The sequence below is a fragment of the Dasypus novemcinctus genome, chromosome 1 (genome assembly GCF_030445035.2).
Source record: "Dasypus novemcinctus isolate mDasNov1 chromosome 1, mDasNov1.1.hap2, whole genome shotgun sequence".
NCBI classification, from domain to species: domain Eukaryota; kingdom Metazoa; phylum Chordata; class Mammalia; order Cingulata; family Dasypodidae; genus Dasypus; species Dasypus novemcinctus.
The window spans coordinates 96967530-96988114 of NC_080673.1; positions in this window are offsets into that span (position 1 = coordinate 96967530).

The following is a 20585-nucleotide window of genomic DNA, read 5'->3' on the forward strand; positions in this document are numbered from 1 at the left end:
ACAGAAAAATACATTTCAAATGTGTGTGATAATTCTACAAGAAATTTAAAAGAATTTTTAGCTAGTTCTATACCTAAAAATCAATTTACACAGTTGAGTGAAATGATTACCTACATGATCTCATGTACAGTTGAATCTTAACATGATTGATATTTGAATACTTTCAATTTGCGACATCAGTTCAAAGTGAGTTTCATTTTTCAAATTTTCATTTGACTTTGATATATTTATGTACTTATTGCTAAAGATCTCAATAAAAAATATGTAGGTACTGGGCAGATATAATTTATAAACTCAAAAATACAGTAGGAAAGAACAGGGACGTAATCAGTTGACTCAACTACCTGCTCTGTATAATCCCATTGTATTTATGCAATTCTTTCCACCCATGGTCCATACTATCTTAACATTATATTGTTGAGAGGGCGACTGGAAGGCATGTTCTGGAAACACTGTATGGTCTTCCTAAAGGTCAGCCTCAAAGTTGACAGTGTTAGGGAGCATCTAAGATTGTCCCCAGTGATCCCTGCCTCCTGGTGTTCATACCCGGGTATAACCCTGCCCTTGAATATGGTCTGCACCCAGTGACTCATTTCAAATGCATAGAATACAATGAAACTGTGGGATGTCACTTCTGAGATTAGGTACAAAGACTGTGGCTTATGTCTTGGTTGCTCTGACCTTTTTACTGACTTGCTCTGAGAGAAGCCAGCTGCCATGTTGTGAGCTGAGGTATAGGGAAGCCCATAAGCAGAGGAACTGAAGTACAACTCAGGCTAACAGCCAGAGAGGAATGCAGAACCTCAGGTCAACAGCCCACAAGTGACTGAATCCTGCCAATAACCATGTCATCCACCCCTGCTTGAGCCTTCAGAACCACAGTTTGAGTGCAGCTTCATGAGAGACCTTGAGTTAGAGACATCCAACTCAAGATGTGATGACCCAGGCAAAGAATGAGATAATAAATGCTTGTTGCTTTAAGCCACTGAATTTTGGGGTAATGTGTTATGCAAAAATAAAGAATTAATAAATAAAATACAACATATTCTGATTTGCCATAAGTGCTGACTATAGGGAAGCAGACTTGGCCCAGTGGTTAGGGCGTCCATCTACCACATGGAGGTCCGCGGTTCAAACTCGGGGCCTCCTTGACCCGTGTGGAGCTGGCCCACGCTCAGCACTGATGTGCACAAGGAGTGCCGTGCCACGCAGGGGTGTCCCCGCGTAGGCGAGCCCCACGCACAAGGAGTGCGTCCCGTAAGGAGAGCCTCCCAGCGCAAAAGAAAGTGCAGCCTGCCCAGGAATGGTACTGCACACACGGAGAGCTGACAAAACATGATGATGCAACAAAAAGAAACATAGATTCCCGTGCTGCTGACAACAACAGAAGCGGACAAAGAAGACGCAGCAAATAGACACAGAGAACAGACAACCGGGGTGCGGGGGGAGGGAAGGGGAGAGAAATAAATAAATAAATCTTTAAAAAAAAGTGCTGACTATAAATCTATTCCCTAATTTTTCTAAATCAATACTTACTATGTTGGATTTTTACCTGGTATCATTTCTTAACATGTATCACTGTTTTCTACCAACTGCATAAAGAAATGTTCCCTTTGATTGAGGCAAAGTTGCCTCCCTCATTTCTCAAGAAATTAATATTATCTTTTACACTCATCTATCAAGATCTTGCTCAAATATAATTTCCATTATGAATCCTCCCTAGCTTTTAAAGGGCTTGCTACTATATTTACGTAGCACGTAGCACTTTTCTATCAACACTTAGTATACTGTCCCTTATTTTCGAGTTTTTGAATTCTGCTGCCCCATAAAGTTGTGAGGTCTTTATAGGAAAATCTAGCTCTTATATCTCTGTATATCTCCAATGCTTAATGTATCTCTCTATAATGGAGCAGGAACATAATAAATGCTGATGACTAGGGTGTCACTTAGGGTAGAGAGTTTCAACTAACATTATATACTGAATTCTTTTGTGACAGGCACTATTGCAAGCACTACATACCTCTTAACTCACTTAACAATTCTCAAAAGATCTTATGAGGGTGGTACTATTATATTCTAATGTTACATGTGAGGAAATCGAGCCACAGAGAAGTCAACTAATTCCTGAAAAATTATGTACCTAATTGTCTTGTCAATAATATTATGTAAATTTCAATTATATTCTTTTTCATTCAATATAATTTTCATCCCATAACGAAAATTTGTATGGGTGTCTGGTCCCCCATCCTGAAACCACTCCCACCCGGGCGCAGAACAGCTGACTGGGCCTTGTCCTCACCGACACAGACAGTGCAAATACTCTTAACAGTGTTTGTTTTGCATCAATGCGTTTGTACAGTGATGAATGTATTTGTTTCTCAGACTTGGGGTGAGCGAGCAAGCCAAGCGGCAGGCCAGGCCCCGGGCCCCGGCTCAGCCACCACATGCTCCTGCCAATCAAGCTACTGCAAGGACTCCTCCAGGATTGCAAAAAAAAGGAAAAACAAAACTCAAAACCAAACCTTTAAACAAATAACACTTTCTCTCAAGAGACTCACAGCATCATCATATACAACAGCCTGTGAAATGAACAATCCGGACAAGACCTGCTTTTATAGCTTCATGCGTAGCCTCACGCAGCCCCGTGTGTGTGAGTGTGTGAGTGTGAGTGTGAGTGCTTCCCATCAGCCCACTACTCATAGTGGGGGGCTTGGCTGTCTCATCCAGCTCCCATTCCCCCCACTCCTAACCCCCTTCCCCATCAGCATTCACTGGACCGCAGGCCCCGCTGCAGGAGTGCGATCTAGGCTGGTTGGCTGGGCTGCTTGGTCCCACCTGTCTTCCCCCTGGACCATCCTGTGATGGGCACCAGGCATGGGCAGCAGGGGGGCGGGCTCAGGGAGGAAGGGCCTGTATCTCTCTAGTCCCTGGAGGATGAAAGGAGGAGAAGGCACTGGAGTCTCAGCCCCTCCCCACTCCCCCCCTCACCTGTTGGAGATTTGGGCCCGAAGGGTATCGGGAATGAAACAAAGAGAAAGAGAGAATGAAACAAAGAGAAAGAAAGAAAGAGAGCTGGGAACAGGGGATTCTGTGAGTAAAGACTCTTCAGACAACTTTATTGTTTACAAGGGGCTCTCTATACACCCCAGTCTATGTGAGAACAAGCATGCAGTTAACTAGTAGCATTACTCATGATCCAAGGAACTCAAAAAATCTTATCTCAAGGTACAAAGTCTAAGTGTTCTATCCAACTACAAAGTGTATCTGCTCATCCTCTCTTTCAGCCTTTAACAGCTTCATCCTGTTTGCTTGAAACTCTTAATTACCGCATTCCTTAGGTTGCAAGCATAGCCATGGAAACAGCATGTCTCTCTTTGCAAGATCACTATGCCTCAGTTTCCAACATTTCCCCCTTTTTGTTTTAGTCAAGGTGACCGTGCTTGTCTTAGGTTGCCCTCCTCTCGAGTCTTACCCATCACTTACTACCAGCCAAGCTCTTCGACTTGGGGAAATTATTGAAGTGCTTTTGCTAGCACCAGATTATTCACATGTCCCATGGTTGTTACACTTTGCAATTTTCATTGAAAGCACTGTCCGGCACAGGCAAAAATCATGAGCAACAGAACAAATATGATTAGCCTTAATCCTGAAGTTGACAAGAAATGCTGTGATTTCCACCAATTAACTGATTAAACTTTGTAATATGTGAAATCATGCCTGAAAAAATATCCTTATCATTTGCTACATGAATTTGATTATGAGACATCTCTAATATTTTTCTTTGTAATTCAATTATTTTCAGAGAGATACTACTTATATGGCCTAATAAATGATTCTTAATTTTTTCCATACTATATCTGATGAATTATAAGCAAGCGGAGTTATACAGAAATTGCTTTCATTCCAATTGCATATCAACCCCATTTAACAAATTTAAATTATACGATTGATCTCCAATATGTAACACAGCTGATTCCAAATCATTAACCTGATTAGTTAACTGCTCTTCTATATGCTCTTGACTATGCCACAAATCACTAGCATTTTTATACCAATCATGTACATACTGTTGTGTTTGTACTTTCATGTAAAGCTACCACAGTGTAGCAGCAGCTGTAATGATTCCATCAGTCCCAAAATGCTTATAATAAGCAATCCAGTAAAAAGAGACATGCTGTTTCCGTGGCTACACTTGCAACCTAAGGAATGTGGTAAAATCTATTTCAAGAATTCTTGTGCCATATGTAACAATAACTGACTTTCAGGGGACAAATGCCAAATCCACATCATTCTTACAGGTATCCAAATGCCTCTTCTTCTTGCCATTGTTATTGTTTCTCCATCCTGCAACACACTTTCTGATAGACAAGTATATAAGGCACCATTTTCACAAAACAATGAGCCATTCTTAATAGTTATCTTACCAGTTATGAAACAAGTGGATCTCTAACACAGGCTTTAAGATGATATGTTTGATTAAGGGTCAAATACTGCCCTGTATTATTTTTATTTTCCAGCCATTCATACATAGGGGCAATTCCAAGAAATATTTTCCACAGATTCTTTTGTATAATCATGAGTATGGGTGTCATCAGTCCAAGGGGTCAGTGATCATTTTCCTTTGTAATATTAACAGTTCCTGCCATAAGAGCATAAGGAGAGGGCACACAGGCCCAAAGTCCATAGACAGACACAAGCTGCAAGTTCACAGTTCCAGGATTTGTAATGTTAATGTGATGCATGGCAGCAATTGCCACAGGTCTCAGTGAAGTATTTTAACCTCCAGCCATATCTCCACATTGTATTTATTAGAAATTACAAAGCAGTAGTTATCTATGTTAATTTTCAAGGCTGCTTCTTATTAAAGCTGTAGCACCAGCAATGCTAGGGAGCAGGCCATAACAAAGTTCAAATGTCTCCACATGCAAACAATTTTCGTGCTGACCAGAGCGTTCCATCTAGTCGAGGCTGTATAGGCCAGTACTCGATCAAAAATGACCTCAGTTTTCCCCATTTTGTATAGTTTGAGGCATAGGCAGTGATAAATTATTGTTACTCTCCCATTTTGGGTTATGGGGCACCTGGAACTTTAACTCACAATTTCGATGCCTTTATTGGTCTTGATGTGGGCTATGGGTGGAAGGCTCTTTGTCTCTTCAGAGATAACTAAGTTGTTTGACTTGTGGGTGTGGAACGGTGGGGGGCTGCAGTCCTGCCCTTGGGGACTAGCAGCAGCTCCAGTCCCAGGAAATGTTTAACAATGCGGGGGCTATAAACTTTAAGTATTTAGGGGAAATGCAAAAACCAAATGTGCTAAAGGCTTATCTAGAATGTCTGGAGTCCATGCTAAAAGCTTACCTAAGATGTGGAAGATATATGCTAATTGAAGCCTATTGAGAACTGAAACAAAGGGACCATTTGGCCTTTCCTCTCTGTATAAAAGACGTTTGAAAATCTTGTTCAGGGCTCGGGATTCAAACTGAAAGCTCCCGAGTCCGGCCGGCCGTCAATAAACCATTTTTCCTTCTCAAAATCATTCCTGAGTCCTGGCCTCTCTATACTCAAATAATTGAACTTCTCTTAAATTCCACAACAGTCTCACTGTTAGGATCTTTATGGACCTAGGGCAACAATTCAGTGTTGAATTTAAACTTAGTCCATTGTTGTGAGGATTCATTTTCCAGTCAGAAAATAGTAACTGTCTTGTTATAAGAGTCCCAATGCAGTGTCTGCAGCAGCGAAAGCATACGTCATCCCTCCCAAGAGCAGGAAGGGACCAATGTCACAGTCATTGAAGTAAGCACAATGGGCACTCATGGGTGAAGTCCATGAGCTGTTGGCAAGTAACAGTCAGCTGGAACTGCTGGGCTGGGCACCACAAGGTCTGGTACTCACGATGTTCACCTTTCTGGTGGAGCCACTCTGCCTTTTCTCAGGTTTCAGTGATAGGGCCCTGGATCTTCACAAAGGCATCTATGTCAACAGTTCTAAAAGGGATGTTAGTAGAGTGAGCAGGGCCATGACAGACTGTTACCTGTTACTACTGGCAGGTATCCCAGATGTTTTTTCATAGATCTGAAGGTGATTTACAATAGTCCATCACTTTCGTCTTGCTTTTAGTATTTGCAATGTGCCCCTGGATAGGGATGGCAGTCTTCAGAGTGACCAGACACTATTGGGTTAAATCTTTCACTTTTAGCAGGGCCTTCTATGCTGCACACAATTGCTTTTTTATATTTTGCTTTCGGCATCCTTCCAGAATTGTGATTAAAATCCAAGGGGTACTTGTTTAGAATTTTGCCTTTGCCACAAACTCCACCAAAATCCAATATTGGTGCTTGCCACATTCAATTCACAGGCTAAGTTAATGTCCACAATTTCCCTCCTTTTTATTAGCATTTAAAGCAGCTTGCTGGAGGTTTTCCTACTTCCATGAAGGACCATTCCCAATTAATACATACAATGGTTTTAATATTTGAGCTAAATGAGGCATGAAAGAGTTTTAGTATTTTAACAATATTACAAACTCTATTAACAGGAGAAAACATTGTACTTTATAAATTACAACAGAGGTTATAGTTTTGTCTTACCCAACCAAACAACACTTAAGAATTTGATATAGCAGCAGGGACTTTGCAGCCTGTTCCAATTGCTTGCCTACTTCAGGCTTTTAAGATAAGATACTATTATTTCTGACGTTTCTTTTAATTCTGAAAAAAGTACTACTGGTTAACATAATGTCATCAGTATGGTTTTAGCCACAGGTTTCTTCTACACAGCCAGATTCTTTGCCACAAGACCAGGGCAGGTGGTTTGTCTCTGCACACAACCTTGGGGAGGCACTGCAAAAGTCTAATGTTGACTTTTTTACAGGGAGGAGAATGTAGGCTGGCCTGACTTGCCTAAGGAAACACTAAAGAAAGTCTTAGCATGTTTTAAAACAAAGTGATAGTGACATAGTTGGATATTAATTTTTTGCAACAAACTAGCAATATTTGGAACTGCTGCATACTACAATGTTGTTACTTTAATTGACAATAAGAGGTTGTTTCTGTGACACATTTTTATAATAATTAAAACCATAATTAATCATACTGTACTTTTGTTTAATATGTTGAAATATTTGTAAATTTATACACTCTTAAGCATTTGTATGAACCTTTTACTCATACGACTTTAACAGAGGGTTAAAAAATTCCATTTAATTTTATAATACCTTTAAATACCTTCCATTTACCTTATAACATATTAAATGAACTCAACTATTACTTTAATTTTTCTTTCAAGATGAACAAATCTCTTGTAATTAGTTTGAAATAAAAAGCTACCTTTTAGGATTTGATTTTGAGAAAGCAGGTTTGAACATTATGTTCCTTTAAAAGAGATAAGACCTTTTCTTCTTGGAACACAGAGGAAACGATGAGGTTAAAGCACAAGAAGCTATTTTGATAAAACAGACTTTCTTTGTATACTGATTATTCAGAATAAAAACTTTTCATAAACTTTTACTAAAACAGACTACTGATTTGAGAGACTTTAAGAAAGAACAAAATCTTAACTTTGCATCAATATACTATTTGATACTAAAGCTTTTAAAACTTTATAGATAGAGGAGGCAGGGCAAGATGGCATCTGAGTGAGTGCACCTCATAATCTCTCCTGCAAAGAAGTGGCTGAGTAGGGTCAGAGTCCTGCTGGACTGGGCTGTTTTGGGTGTTTGCAGGGCAGGAGGTGTCTGGATGTCAATTTGGTGGGACAGTGACAGAGGAGATTCTTGCAAGAACTAGAATATTGGGTCTCATGCATGGAGGTCAGATGTTGTGGGTGGGACTCTTCCCCCTGGGGCCAGTGGCCTGGCCACAGCAAACCCTGAAATCTTCGTTGTGCTGCGGTGTTCCCAAACCCTGAGCAGGCTGTTTTGGGGGCTTGCAAGGCAGGAGGTGTCTGGATGTAGATTTGGTGAGACAGTGACAGAAGAGATTCTTGTAAGAGGTGGAATTTTGGGTTTCTGACATGGAGGTCATAAGTTGTCGGTGGGACCCCTCCCCCTAAGGCTGGCAGCCTGGCCACAGCAATCCCTGAAGGCTTTGTTGTGCTGCAGTGTTCCCAGGTCCTGTGTTAACTGGATGCGTGGTTCCCAGGTCCATGTCCCCTAAACCCTGGTGGCCCACACTCCAGAGACTCATACACCGTGAGTCTGCAATATCATGGACTACCCATCCCTGAATCCACCATGCCCTGAGGTCCATCTGAGGTCTTTGATTACCCTACCCTTCCGTGTTTTGTGTTGTTGTTTTTTTCTCTCTCTTGAGCTTGGAGGAGTGTACCAGCTGACTTGGGGAGAGTCTGGGAAGAAAGGAGAGTCGAATCTGCTAAGAAATCTCAATTTACCTAAACATCCTGGGATAGGAAACTTGGTCTGGGAGAAGGTAGAGTCAGAAGGTGGAGCACACCTAAGAAGGAGGGACTACAGGACGTGCTATCCAAGCTTCCAATAGCATATTTGGGGTTTCTGGTGAGGTGTAGGTGCTCTCACAATGGGAAGAGTCATAGACTTCTGTGTTGAGTTGGTTCAACAAGGACCTACTTGAATCTCCTACCAGACCTCTCAGGGAGCTTTCCTGCTGCCCTGGGTGCTCTGGGAGAGAGAGAAGTGAGGAAGGGAGAAAGGGGGAAGGTCAGATCCCTAAGCATATTATTTAACTGCAAAGAGTATTCCTAGCTTGAAATGTTGGTTCTTTCTTTCTTTATTTCTTGTCGTGGTTGCTAATATTACATTGTCTCCTGGTCTTTTCTCCAGTTTTGTCCCCCAAGGTCCTTTTCCATTTATTTAGTTTTTTTCCTCTTTTTCTTTTTCTTGCTTATTTCTCCCCCTTTTCTTTGCCCCCCCTTTTTCTCTTCTCATTTTTTTTCTTTTCTCTCTTTTTCTTCTTTTTTATTTTATTTTCTATATATAATAGGTGCTGCAGGGGGTGCTTCACATTTGCTGTGTTTCCTCATCCTCCATTTCCTCTTTTCTGTGTGTATTGATTTTTGCCACCTACACTATCCCATTTCCCCTATATCTTTCTATCCTCCACCATCTATCTACTGTTTCTCTTACATTCCACCTCCCTTTCTTTGGCCCCCAAATTGTCTGACTTTTTATTTCTAATACCTTTGTTCTGTTTTCCATCTTTTGTCTACTCTTGATATTACTGTCTTTCTTTTCTCTTTCCCTCTCTCATGAAAACATTGGCCTTTTAATCCATACTATGTTCCTCCCCATATTCAGTTGACTGTCTCATTATAGGTACTCTACTTACTGCTAAAACTCTACACAACTTACATGAGTCTAATATCCATTCTCCTAGATCTCACATTGTTGCTGTTAAAATTTATTACCAATACTACTTTATACATTTTCTTTTCTTACTCATTTTGCTTTCCCTGGCCCTAATATTTTCATTTAACGTTAACTTAGCCAGCAACAAGAAAATAGAGTAAGTAGAACAAAGTGACAAAGGGAAGACATAACACTTATGCACGAACAACAACTAATTAATCCCTAAGACTAGACAAAGGAGCTAAGGAACTGATTACACCTGTCAAGATAAAATGATGACCACACAGCAACAAAAAAGTACAAACCAAACCAGTAATCAGGAAAACATGGTCGAATACAATGAACAAACTAAAAACCAGGAAGGGAAGCAGAACATCAGACAAGTAATTAAAGATCTCAAAACATATATTAGAGACCAACTTAATGAAGTGAAGGAAAAGATGAACAATATGAAGAAAACACTTGGAGAGGAAATTGCAGGCATACACAAAAAGATAACAGATGTGATGGTGATGAACACCACAGTTCAAGAAATCAAAAAAAAAAAAACCCTCAGCAAATAGCAGCAGATTAGAAGAGGAAGAGGAGAGAATCAGTGTTGTGGAAGACAGTCCATCTGAAATTAAACAGATAGTAGAACTGATAGATAAAAAGATAGAAAAAATCCAGCTAGGACTTAGGGACCTGAATGACAATGTAAAATGCACAAACATATGTATTATAGGCATCCCAGAAGGAGAAGAGAATGGAAAGGGGGCAGAGGGGTGTTGGAGGAAATAATGGCTGAAAACTTCCCAAATCTACTGAAAGAGAGGGATGTACATGTCCAGGAAGCACAAAGCACCATAAATCCCAACAGTCCTACCCCAAGACATATACTTGTCAAATTATCCAATGCTCAAGACAAAGAGAAAATTCTAAAAGCAGCAAGAGAAAAGAGAACCATCACATATAAGGGAGGCTCCATAAGTGCTGATTTCTCATCTGAAATCACAGAGGCAAGAAGGCAGGGGTATGATATAGTCAAGGTACTAAAAGAAAAAAATTTCCAACCAAGAATACTCTACCCAGCTAAGCTAGCATTCAAAAATTATGGAGAGTTCAAAATATTCACAGATAAACAGAAATTAAAAGAGTATGCCAACAAGAACACTGCCCTTCAAGAAATAATAAAGGGAGTTCTGCAGGAAGAAAGAAAAAACAGGAGAGGCAGAGTTGGAGGAGAGTGTAAGAGCAACAAAAAGGACAAAAAGAGATGGAAAACAAACAAAATATGACAAACACAGGTCCAAACAAAATATGGCTAACATAAATAATTCCTTGAAAGTAATAACACTGAATATCAATGGATTAAACTCACCTCTCAAAAGATTCAGACTGGGACATTGGATAAGGAAATATGACCCATCTACATGCTGTCTACAAGAAACACATTTTAGACCCAGGGATTCAAGGAGGTTGAAAGTGAATGGCTGGAAAACAATCTTACAAGCAAACAATACCAAATAAAGGCAGGAGTAGCTATATTAATATCAGACAAAATAAACTTTAAATGTGAAACAATTGTGAGAGACAAAGATGGACACTACATATTAGTGAAAGGGATAATCTTTCAAGAAGAACAAACAATCATAAATATATATGCTCCTAACAGGGTGCTTCCAAATATGTGAGGCAAACACTGGAAAAACTAAGTGAAGGAATAGATGCCTCTACAATTATAGTGGGAGACTTTAATACACCACTATCAACTTTCGACAGAACATCTCAAAAGAGAATCAATAAAGAAACAAAAACTTAGAACAGTATATTAGAAGAGCTGGACCTAATAGACATATACAGATCATTACATCTGAATATAGCAGGATATACATTTTTCTCAAGTGCACATGGATCATTCTCCAAGATAGACCATATGCTAGGCCACAAAGAAAGGCTCAATGAATTCAGAAAGATTGAAATCATACAAAATAATTTCTCTGACCACAGTGGAGTGAAGCTGGAAATCTTCAAGGGCCAGAGGCCCAGATTTCACACCAAGATATGAAAATTAAACAGCACACTCTTAGAAAAACAGTGGATCAAAGAGGAAATCTCAAAAGAAATTAATAACTACCTTGAAACTAATGAAAATGATAACACAACATACCAAAACTTATGGGATGCAGCAAAAGCAGTACTGAGAGGGAAATAGATAGCCATAAATTCATACATCAAAAAAGAAGAGCAAAAATTTAAGAACTAACTGTACATTTGGAGAAATTAGTAAAAAAAAAAAAAAACAACAAAGTAACCCCACAGGAAAAAGAAAGAAGGAAATAATAAAGATAAGAGCAGAACTAAATGAAATAGAAAATAAGAAAGCACTTGAAAAGATAAACAAAACATAGAACTGGTTCTTTGAGAAGATCAATAAAATTGACAAACCTTTAGTGAGACTAACTAAGAAAAAAAGAGAGAAGATGCAAATACACAAAATAAGAAATGAGAAAGGCGATATCACCGCTGACCTCACAGAAATAAAGATTATCATAAGAGAATACTTGGAAAAACTATATTCCAACAAAAATGACAATTCAGAGGAAATGGACAAATTCCTAGAAACACATAAGCAGCCTATATTGATAAAAGAAGAAGTTGACAATCTCAACAAACCAATCACAAGTAATAGAATCAGTCATTAAAAACCTCCCAACTAAGAAGAGCCCAGGACCAGATGGCTTCAAAGGTGAATTCTACAAAACATTCCAGAAAGAAATAATGCCAGTCTTGCTGAAATTCTTCCAAAAACTTGAAACAGAAGGAGCTATCTAACTCATTTTCATTCAATGATGCCAACATTACCCTAGTACTGAAGCCAAACAAAGACATCACAAGAAAGGAAAATTAAAGACCAATTTCTCTAATGAACCTAGATGCAAAAATCCTCAAAAAAAATACTTCCTAACCGTATTCAACAGCACATTAAATGAGTTATACATCATGACCAAGTGGGATTCATTCCAGGTATGCAAGGATGGTTTAACATAAGAAAATCAATCAATGTAATACAAAATATAAACAGATTGAAGGAAAAAAATCACATGATTATATCTATAGATGCAGAAAAAGCATTTGACAAAATACAGCACACTTTCTTGATAAAAACACTGCAAAAGATTGGAATATAAGGAAATTTTCTGAACATGATAAAGCGTATATATGAAAAACCCACAGCCAACATCATTTACAATGGCGAAATCCGAAAATTTTTCCCTCTAAGATCAGGAACAAGCCAAGGATGCCCACTATCACCTCTTGTATTTAACATTGTCTTAGAAGTACTTGCTCGAGAACTGAGGCAAGAACCAGCTATAAAAGGCATTCAAATTGGAAAGGAAGAAGTCAAAATTTCATTATTTGCAGATGACATGATCCTATACATAGAAAATCCTGAGAGATCTACAACAAAGCTTCTAGAACTCATAAATGAGTTTAGGAAAGTCGCAGGTTATAAGATCAATGCACAAAAATCAGTAACATTTCTGTACACCAATAATGAGCAAGCTCAGGAGGAAATCAAGAAACAAATACCAATTACAATACTAAATAAAAAAATCAAATACCTAGGAATAAATTTAACTAATGTAAAAAACTTATACATAGAGAACTACACCACACTGTTCAAAGGAAATCAAAGAAGACCTAAATAAATGGAAGAATATTCCCTGTTCATGGACAGGAAGACAAAATATTATTAAGATGTCTATCCTACCAAAACTGATCTATACATCAAATACAATCCCAATAAAAATCAACACAGCATTCTTTAATGAACTAGAAAAACTAGCTATGAAATTTATTTGGAAGGGAAAGAGACTCCGAATAGCCAGACATATTGAAATAGAAAAACAAAATTGGAGGAATCACACTACCTGATTTCAAAACATACTACAAAGCTACAGTAGTGAAACAGCAGGGTATTGGCACAAGGAGAGACACACAGACCAATGGAACTGAATTGAGAGTTCTGATATAGATCCTCATATATATAGTCATATCATATTTGATAAAGCCACCAAACCCTCTCAACTGGGAGAGAATGGCCTATTCAACAAATGGTGCATGGAGAACTGGATATCCATATGTAAGAGAATGAAAGAGGATTACCAACTCACACCTTATACAAAAATCAACTCAAGATGGATAAAAGACCTAAATATAAGAGCCAAGACCATAAAGACTTTGGAAAGCACTGTAGGGAAGCATCTACAGGATCTTGTAATGAACTTCACACCAAATGCACGAGCAGCAAAAGAACAAATAGATAAGTGGGACTTCCTCAAAATTAAAGCCTTCTGCATCTCAAAGGAGTTTGTCAAGAAAGTGAAAAGAGAGCCTAGACAATGGGAGAAAATATTTGATAACCATATATCTGATAGGAGACTTATAACCTGCATATATAAAGAACTCCTATATCTCAAAAATAAAAAGAAAACAACTCACTTCAAAAATGGGAAAAAGATTTAAACAGACACTTCTCCAAAGAAGAAATACAAGTGTCTAAAAAGCACATGAAAAAATTATCCAAATCTCTAGCTATTGGGGAAATGCAAATCAAAACTACAATGAGATACCATCTTACTCCCATAAGATTGGCAGCTTTGAAAAAATACAGAAGACTACAAGCGCTGGAGAGGATGTGGAGGAATGGGAACACTCATCCACTGCTGGTGGGAATGCAGAAGGATCCAGCCATTCTGGAGGACAGTTTGGCAGTTTCTCAAAAAACTAGCTCTAGGTTTGCCATATGACCCAGCAATTCCACTGCTGGGTATATACCCAGTAGAACTGAAAACAAGGACACAAACTGATATATGCACACAAATGTTCATAGCAGCATTGTTCACTATTGCCAAAAGTTGGAATCAACCCAAATGCCCATCAACAGATGGATGTATAAATAAAATGTGGTATATACATACAATGGAATACTACTCAGCTTTAAAAACGAATATACTACAAACACATGTGAAAACATGGATGAATCTTGAGAACCTTATGTTGGGTGGAGCAACCCAGCCATGGAAGGACAAACACTACATGACCACAATGATGTGAAATAAGTAAACCAAGCTGCCTCAGAGAGCAAGAGACTGGATGATAGGCTTAAAGGAAATTGGGGGGTAGAGGAAGGATGTAAGCTGACACCTACATGGGTGAAATCTATGATAAGCTGGAGGTAAGTATTTGTACAAGGAAGGGATAAAATGGGAGAATAGGGTTACCTTTGGGTGGGGCTTTGTGGGTTTGAGTGGGGCTGGGGATGGGAGGATGGATAATATTGCCCAAGAAATTGGGGGGAGTGTCGGGGAACATATGAACATAGGAGATTGTCAGGTATTTGGTTGAGAGTATAATGCTGAGAAAACTTTTTCAAAAATATAATAAGGAAGGTTACCTGTTTAAGATGCTTGAAGAGGATAACCCTATGCAGGACAGGCTCCTAGGGAGTGTATGAGTGTTCATTTTGTCATAGTGGATTATATCATTGGATAGAGAGCCATGTAATGAGAATGAAGGTATACCCACATCCTGGGGAGGACTGATGCTCTCAAATAGAGGGAATTGTATCTCTCGAGAGAAATGGTGGCTCCCAATGCATTAGAGCAGTTGGACATGTCAAGCCCTCAACACTATTGCAAGTATCTCTGAACATGGCCCTTCAAGCAATGAAGATTGACTGTCACTGTGGAACCTAAGGGGAGGGGGAGAGAGGTATTGAAAAATGGAATCAATGTAACTGTGTGGGCAACAGAAGTGTTCCACAAGATTATGCAAGGATGGATATAAGACATATTAAATTACACCAAAAATATATAGGGACTGATAGGCTAAAATCATAATGTAAAACATAAGATAACTAAAAATTTAGAAAATTGTATAGCCTAAAATATAAACCACAATGTAAACACAAATATTACCTTGTTTGAAAGCTATTGTCTCAATATCTGTACATCAGTTTTAGTAAATATAGTATGAATATGTAAAAAGATTATTGTTGTGGAAGGGAAAAGGGTTTTGTGTTGGATATGTGGGAGTACTGTATATTGTATATATGAATTACTGTGATCTAAAGCTTTTGTGAAGATAAGCTTAATAATTAGGAAAAAAGAAAAAGAAACAACATAGACACTGAGGAAAAAATGGAAGAAGTTCTCTTGCCAATTTGCATACAGGGAAACACTTATTGCAGTGATGGAAGGCAAAACACCAAAAACAAAGCTTTTGCATTTTTAAATTTTTTGATACCCCAATTTATTTTTACCTTAATTTTTCTAAATTAATATGTATTCTATATCTAACCTTTAAACTCATCACTATATTCCATTTTACTATAAATGGAACCTGGCAATATATTGGGCTTCCTTTTTGAAGAAGTTTTGGATCACAGAGAGATTCAACAATGGCAGGGGAGGAATATTGGTCTGGGATGTTATTGACAGGGGACACATGGTTGGCAGGGAGTTCTACAGGGCATATATCCAGGGTGCATAAAAATGTTTGGATATTTTCATAGTGGTTACAATTAAAAACAACAACCGAGGGAGTGCTGAGTTCCTAGCCAGGGGAGCTCTATCACAGTCCCTAAAGGAACAGCAACAATCCCCCAAGTGCAAAGGTAATGACCAAAAATATGAAGGTCCAAAACAATGAGCCCATGATACTAATGACTATGCTTGTAATCCTATGCACCTGTAATAAGAACAAGGCCTAGAGCTGCAGGGTGCCTAAGAGTTACCTCCTGAGAGCCTCTGTGTTGCTCAAATGTGGCCAATCTCAAAGGCAAACTACGCATGTAAATGTGTTACCTTCCCCCCAGCATGGGACATGTCTCCTGGGGATAAGCCTCCCTGGCACCAAAGGATTATTACCAAGTACCAGCTGATGATGTAACTAGAAAATGACCTTGAATAAAAGGGTCAACTCTGACCAGCAGAATATCTCAGTCTACATATAATACCAGGAGTTAAAAATGCTTTTTGACCTGAATAAAAGGGGGAAATGTAAAGGACAAATGAGTTTATATGGCTATGAGTCTCCAAAAAGAGCCGGGAGGTTATCAGAGGTGTTGCTCTTATGCACACTTGAGCAGAGTCCCAGAGACAGATAAAGTAGACACAACCCCAGGTATTGTTTCTTCTTAGGGCTACAGAGACCCACAGGTTCTATAGTCATGGCAGATGGAGTTCAGTGCCATGTCAGTTGGCCCTATTTTGGAGTTTGTGTTTCTGTTTGATGGAGTTGGACTCAATGTGATCTTTGTCTACAAGTCTCTCCTGTTACTTTTACCAGAACTGTAGTTGGTGCTGATCCAGGGGACCTGAATCTCTGAACTGACCATGTGATAGCCAGGCCCTGAGCCTCAAGAGACTTGCTATTCCTATACTCTGATTTATTGGACTTACCCCACTCAGTTAACATGGAGGTGAAGGTCAACCACCACACCAGGGAGCCAAGAGAGCCTACAACTTAAAGCAGGAGAGTTGCATCCAGCATCCATGTGGAATCTAAGTCCCCTCTTGATATAGATGTGGAGTGAACACAACCATTGTAAGGTCCACAGGATGGAGGAATAGAGTATGGATTAGAGTAGACTTACTGATATTCTATTCATGAACTATTGTGATTATAATAAAAGGAAATGTGGCATTGGTGTGGAGAAAGTGGCCATGGTGGCTGCTGGGGGCAAGCAGTGGGAGGAAGAGATGTGATGTGGGGGCAATTTCAAGGGTTGGAGTTGTCCTGCATGGTGCTTCAGGGACAGTTACTGGACATTGTATCTCCTCGCATGGCCCACTGGGTGGACTGTGGGAGAGTGTGGGCTATGGTGTGGGCCATTGATCATGAGGTGCAGGGGTGCTCAGAGATGTATTTACCAAATGTACTGAATGTCTCATGATGATGGAGGAGGTTATTGTTATGGGGGGAGGAGTGGGGAAAGGGGGTGGGGGCTATATGACGACCTCATATTTTTTTAATGTAACATTAAAAAACAAATAAAGACAAAAAAAACCTTTATAGATAGACCCATCAAATCTTATTCAACTTTAACCATAAAAATTTCTTTTCCACAAACCTTCTACAACTTCAGTATTCACCCACGTTTTGTCCCACATTTTACTCTTACTTAATAAGCAATCATTTTTCTTAGGACAAAATTATTTTCTGTTTCCTTAATAATTAAAACACATTCTATATATCCCCCATACATAAGTTACCAGGCAAACTCCCTACAACATATAATTACCATCAACACTAAACAAGCTTGTTAAAATAATGACTTTTCTTCACTTTAAATATTTAGTAGCATGCAATTCCAGAAACGGTCTTTTAGAAGCAAGTTGGCAGGGAAGGCTGGCTGCCAACAAGTTTTCCTGTTATAAAATTACCTTTTATTATTATAATTATTAATTCAGATTTTGTTTAATAATGACTTTCTGGAATTAGCCATTTAAATACCTTAATTTAAATAATGCTTCATTAAACTTCTTATAATTATTTATAACTATATAGACTATAATTATATTATTTTAAGACAAATTTTACCTTCACAGAACACATTCCATTACTTAAAGTTACCACAACACTTTCTACAACTTGCCACATGCATTTAAGTCCTATGAATTTATGAAAATTAGCCATCCTATTTTAGGACAAAACATACCTTTTTGAAAAAACTTATTACATTTCAGTCAGCATTCCCACAAACTTTAACCTTCTTTAATATTCATTTAAGTTTTACATCCTTCATTTTACACTGTGAAGAAAAATAAACTACTCATTTCCATCTAGGCAAGAACTATTCTTCATGAAAAGACTTATAGTAATTTTGTCAATTAAGACTTACAATTTTTATTATTGTAGAGATCTTATTAACATTTAAACTTATGTATTAATATAAGCACTTATTTAATTTTTGGCCATTTGAATAGAGTTCTTTTAAACAATTTTTATTTATTATTATTAATTTATATCACCATTTGGAGGTATCAAAACAAACACTGACATTGAACAAACAGACAAACACAAAACAATTACAACACATCAGCAGAAACATACAGTTTACAATTGACTCACAATTCTTACTTTCCTACTTTTTTGGCATAGCTGTTTTTAAATTCTCCATCATTTCACATCCCAGATTTTACTGTTTTTAAGATTTCTTCTGGAGAGAGGGGAAGTAAGATGGTGGCTGACTGAGGTTGTCCTTTGGTTTCTCCTGGGAAGAGGCAGCTGGGCGCTGCTGGAGGTTCTCCGAGAACAGGCTTTTTCGGGATTTTTGCAGGGCAGGAAGTGTCTGGACATCGATTTGGAGGGAAGGTAATGGAGAAGATTGGTCTATAAGATATAATTTGGGTTCTATTGCCCGGAGGTGAGACCTGCAAACGGGCACCCACTTCCCTGGGGGTGGGTGGAGCCACAGTCTCGCCACTGCTGCCACGTTTTTTGGAGGCTCTGCGGTGCTGGGGAATTCGCAAGTCCTGGGCGGGCTGTTGGGCTGATGGGACGGGACGCCTTTGCGGATAGATTTGGGGAGACAGATGGTGTTTTGTGGTGAAGCGGGGGAATTTTTGATTGTGGACACAAGTAATAGCACTTCTGCCTGGAGCCGCGCCCCCACAAGCCTGGCTGCTGATCTGCAACGGAATTAGATTGTTGACAATAAAGGGACGTAATTGGGAGATTGTTATAGAGTGCAGTGAGGGAGGGGGACATATCTGGTAGCCGATTGGGGAATATTTTGTGAAGCTTGGGAACACCGGTTTTGTCAGAGTTTCCAACTGGAGCCCCACCCACCGGCCGGACTTCTGATCTGCGCCATTAAATTGGCCATGGTGTAGAGGCGCCCTCAGGCGGCTGATGTGTAGAATCACAGGGTGGGAGCTGTACAAAAGATAAATTGACGATATATCCTAAAATAATAAACTGAGTAAGTGAATTGCAGGGTTCAGACATAATATAGAATTTGCGGATCTGACTTCCCCCATAGGGCTGGCATCCAGCTGCGGGGATCCCTGAGGGCTGTGTTACACTGCAGGGCTCCTAGGCTTCCTGTTGACCAGATTTGAGGTGGCCAGGTCTGAATCCCCTAAACTCTGGTGGCCCACACCCCAGAGACTCACACCTCTTGAGTCTTCAATATCTCAGACTTTCCACCCCTGAATCCATCATGCCCTGAGGTCCATCTGAGGTCCTTGAATGCCCTAGCCTTAAACGTTTGCATTTTTTCCTTATTGTTTCATTTTGTTTTGTTTTTATTTTCATTTAATCTTATTTTTTACTTTTTTTAATGTCCTGATTGCTAATATTGCATTATATAGTCTTTTCTCCCAGCGTATCCCCCAAATTCCTTTTTTTATTCAGTTATTTAGGGTTTTTTTGTTGGTGTAGTTCCTGTTGTAATCGTGGTTCATGTATATCTATTTTTGTCTTTCTCCTACTTGTTCCCGACTCTTTGCCCACCCCCTTTTTCTTTCTTCCTTTCTTCTCTTCTTTCTTTTTTTCTCTCTTTTTCTGTTTTCTCTCTCCCTCTTGTCCCTCATTTTCTACTTATTTTATTTTAACTCAATTATATAATAGGTGCTACAGGGAACACCTCACAGTTGCTGGGTTTTCTCATCCTCCATTCCCTCATTTCTGTGTGAACTGATTTAGAGTACCTACACTCTCCCCTTTCCCCTACATCTTGATATCTGCCATCATCTACTGTCTCTCCTATATTCCACCTTCCACCTCCCTTTCTTTGATCCACAAAGTGTCTAACTCTTAATTTCTAATACCTTTGTTCTGTCTTCTGTTATCCAGTCTTGAAACAATTACCTTTCTTTTCTCTTTCCCTCTCTCACAAAAACACTAGCTTTCTAGCTCATACCATATTCCTCCCGTATTCACTCATTTACCTCATAATAGGTACTCTACCTACTGCTATACCTCTACACAATTTACATGAATTTAATCTCCATCCTGCCAGATCTCATATTCTTGCTTTGTTAACATATATCACCGATACTACTTTACACTTTTCCCTTGCTTACACAATTGCCTTTCCCTGGCACTAATACTTTCATTTAAAGTGAACTTAACCAGCAACAAGAAATTAGAAGAAAAAGAAGAACAAAGGGACAAAGAGAAGATATAACACTTATGCAAAAACAACAGCAAATTAATCTCCAAGACTAGACAAAGAAGCTAAGGAACTGATTAAACCCGTCAAGAT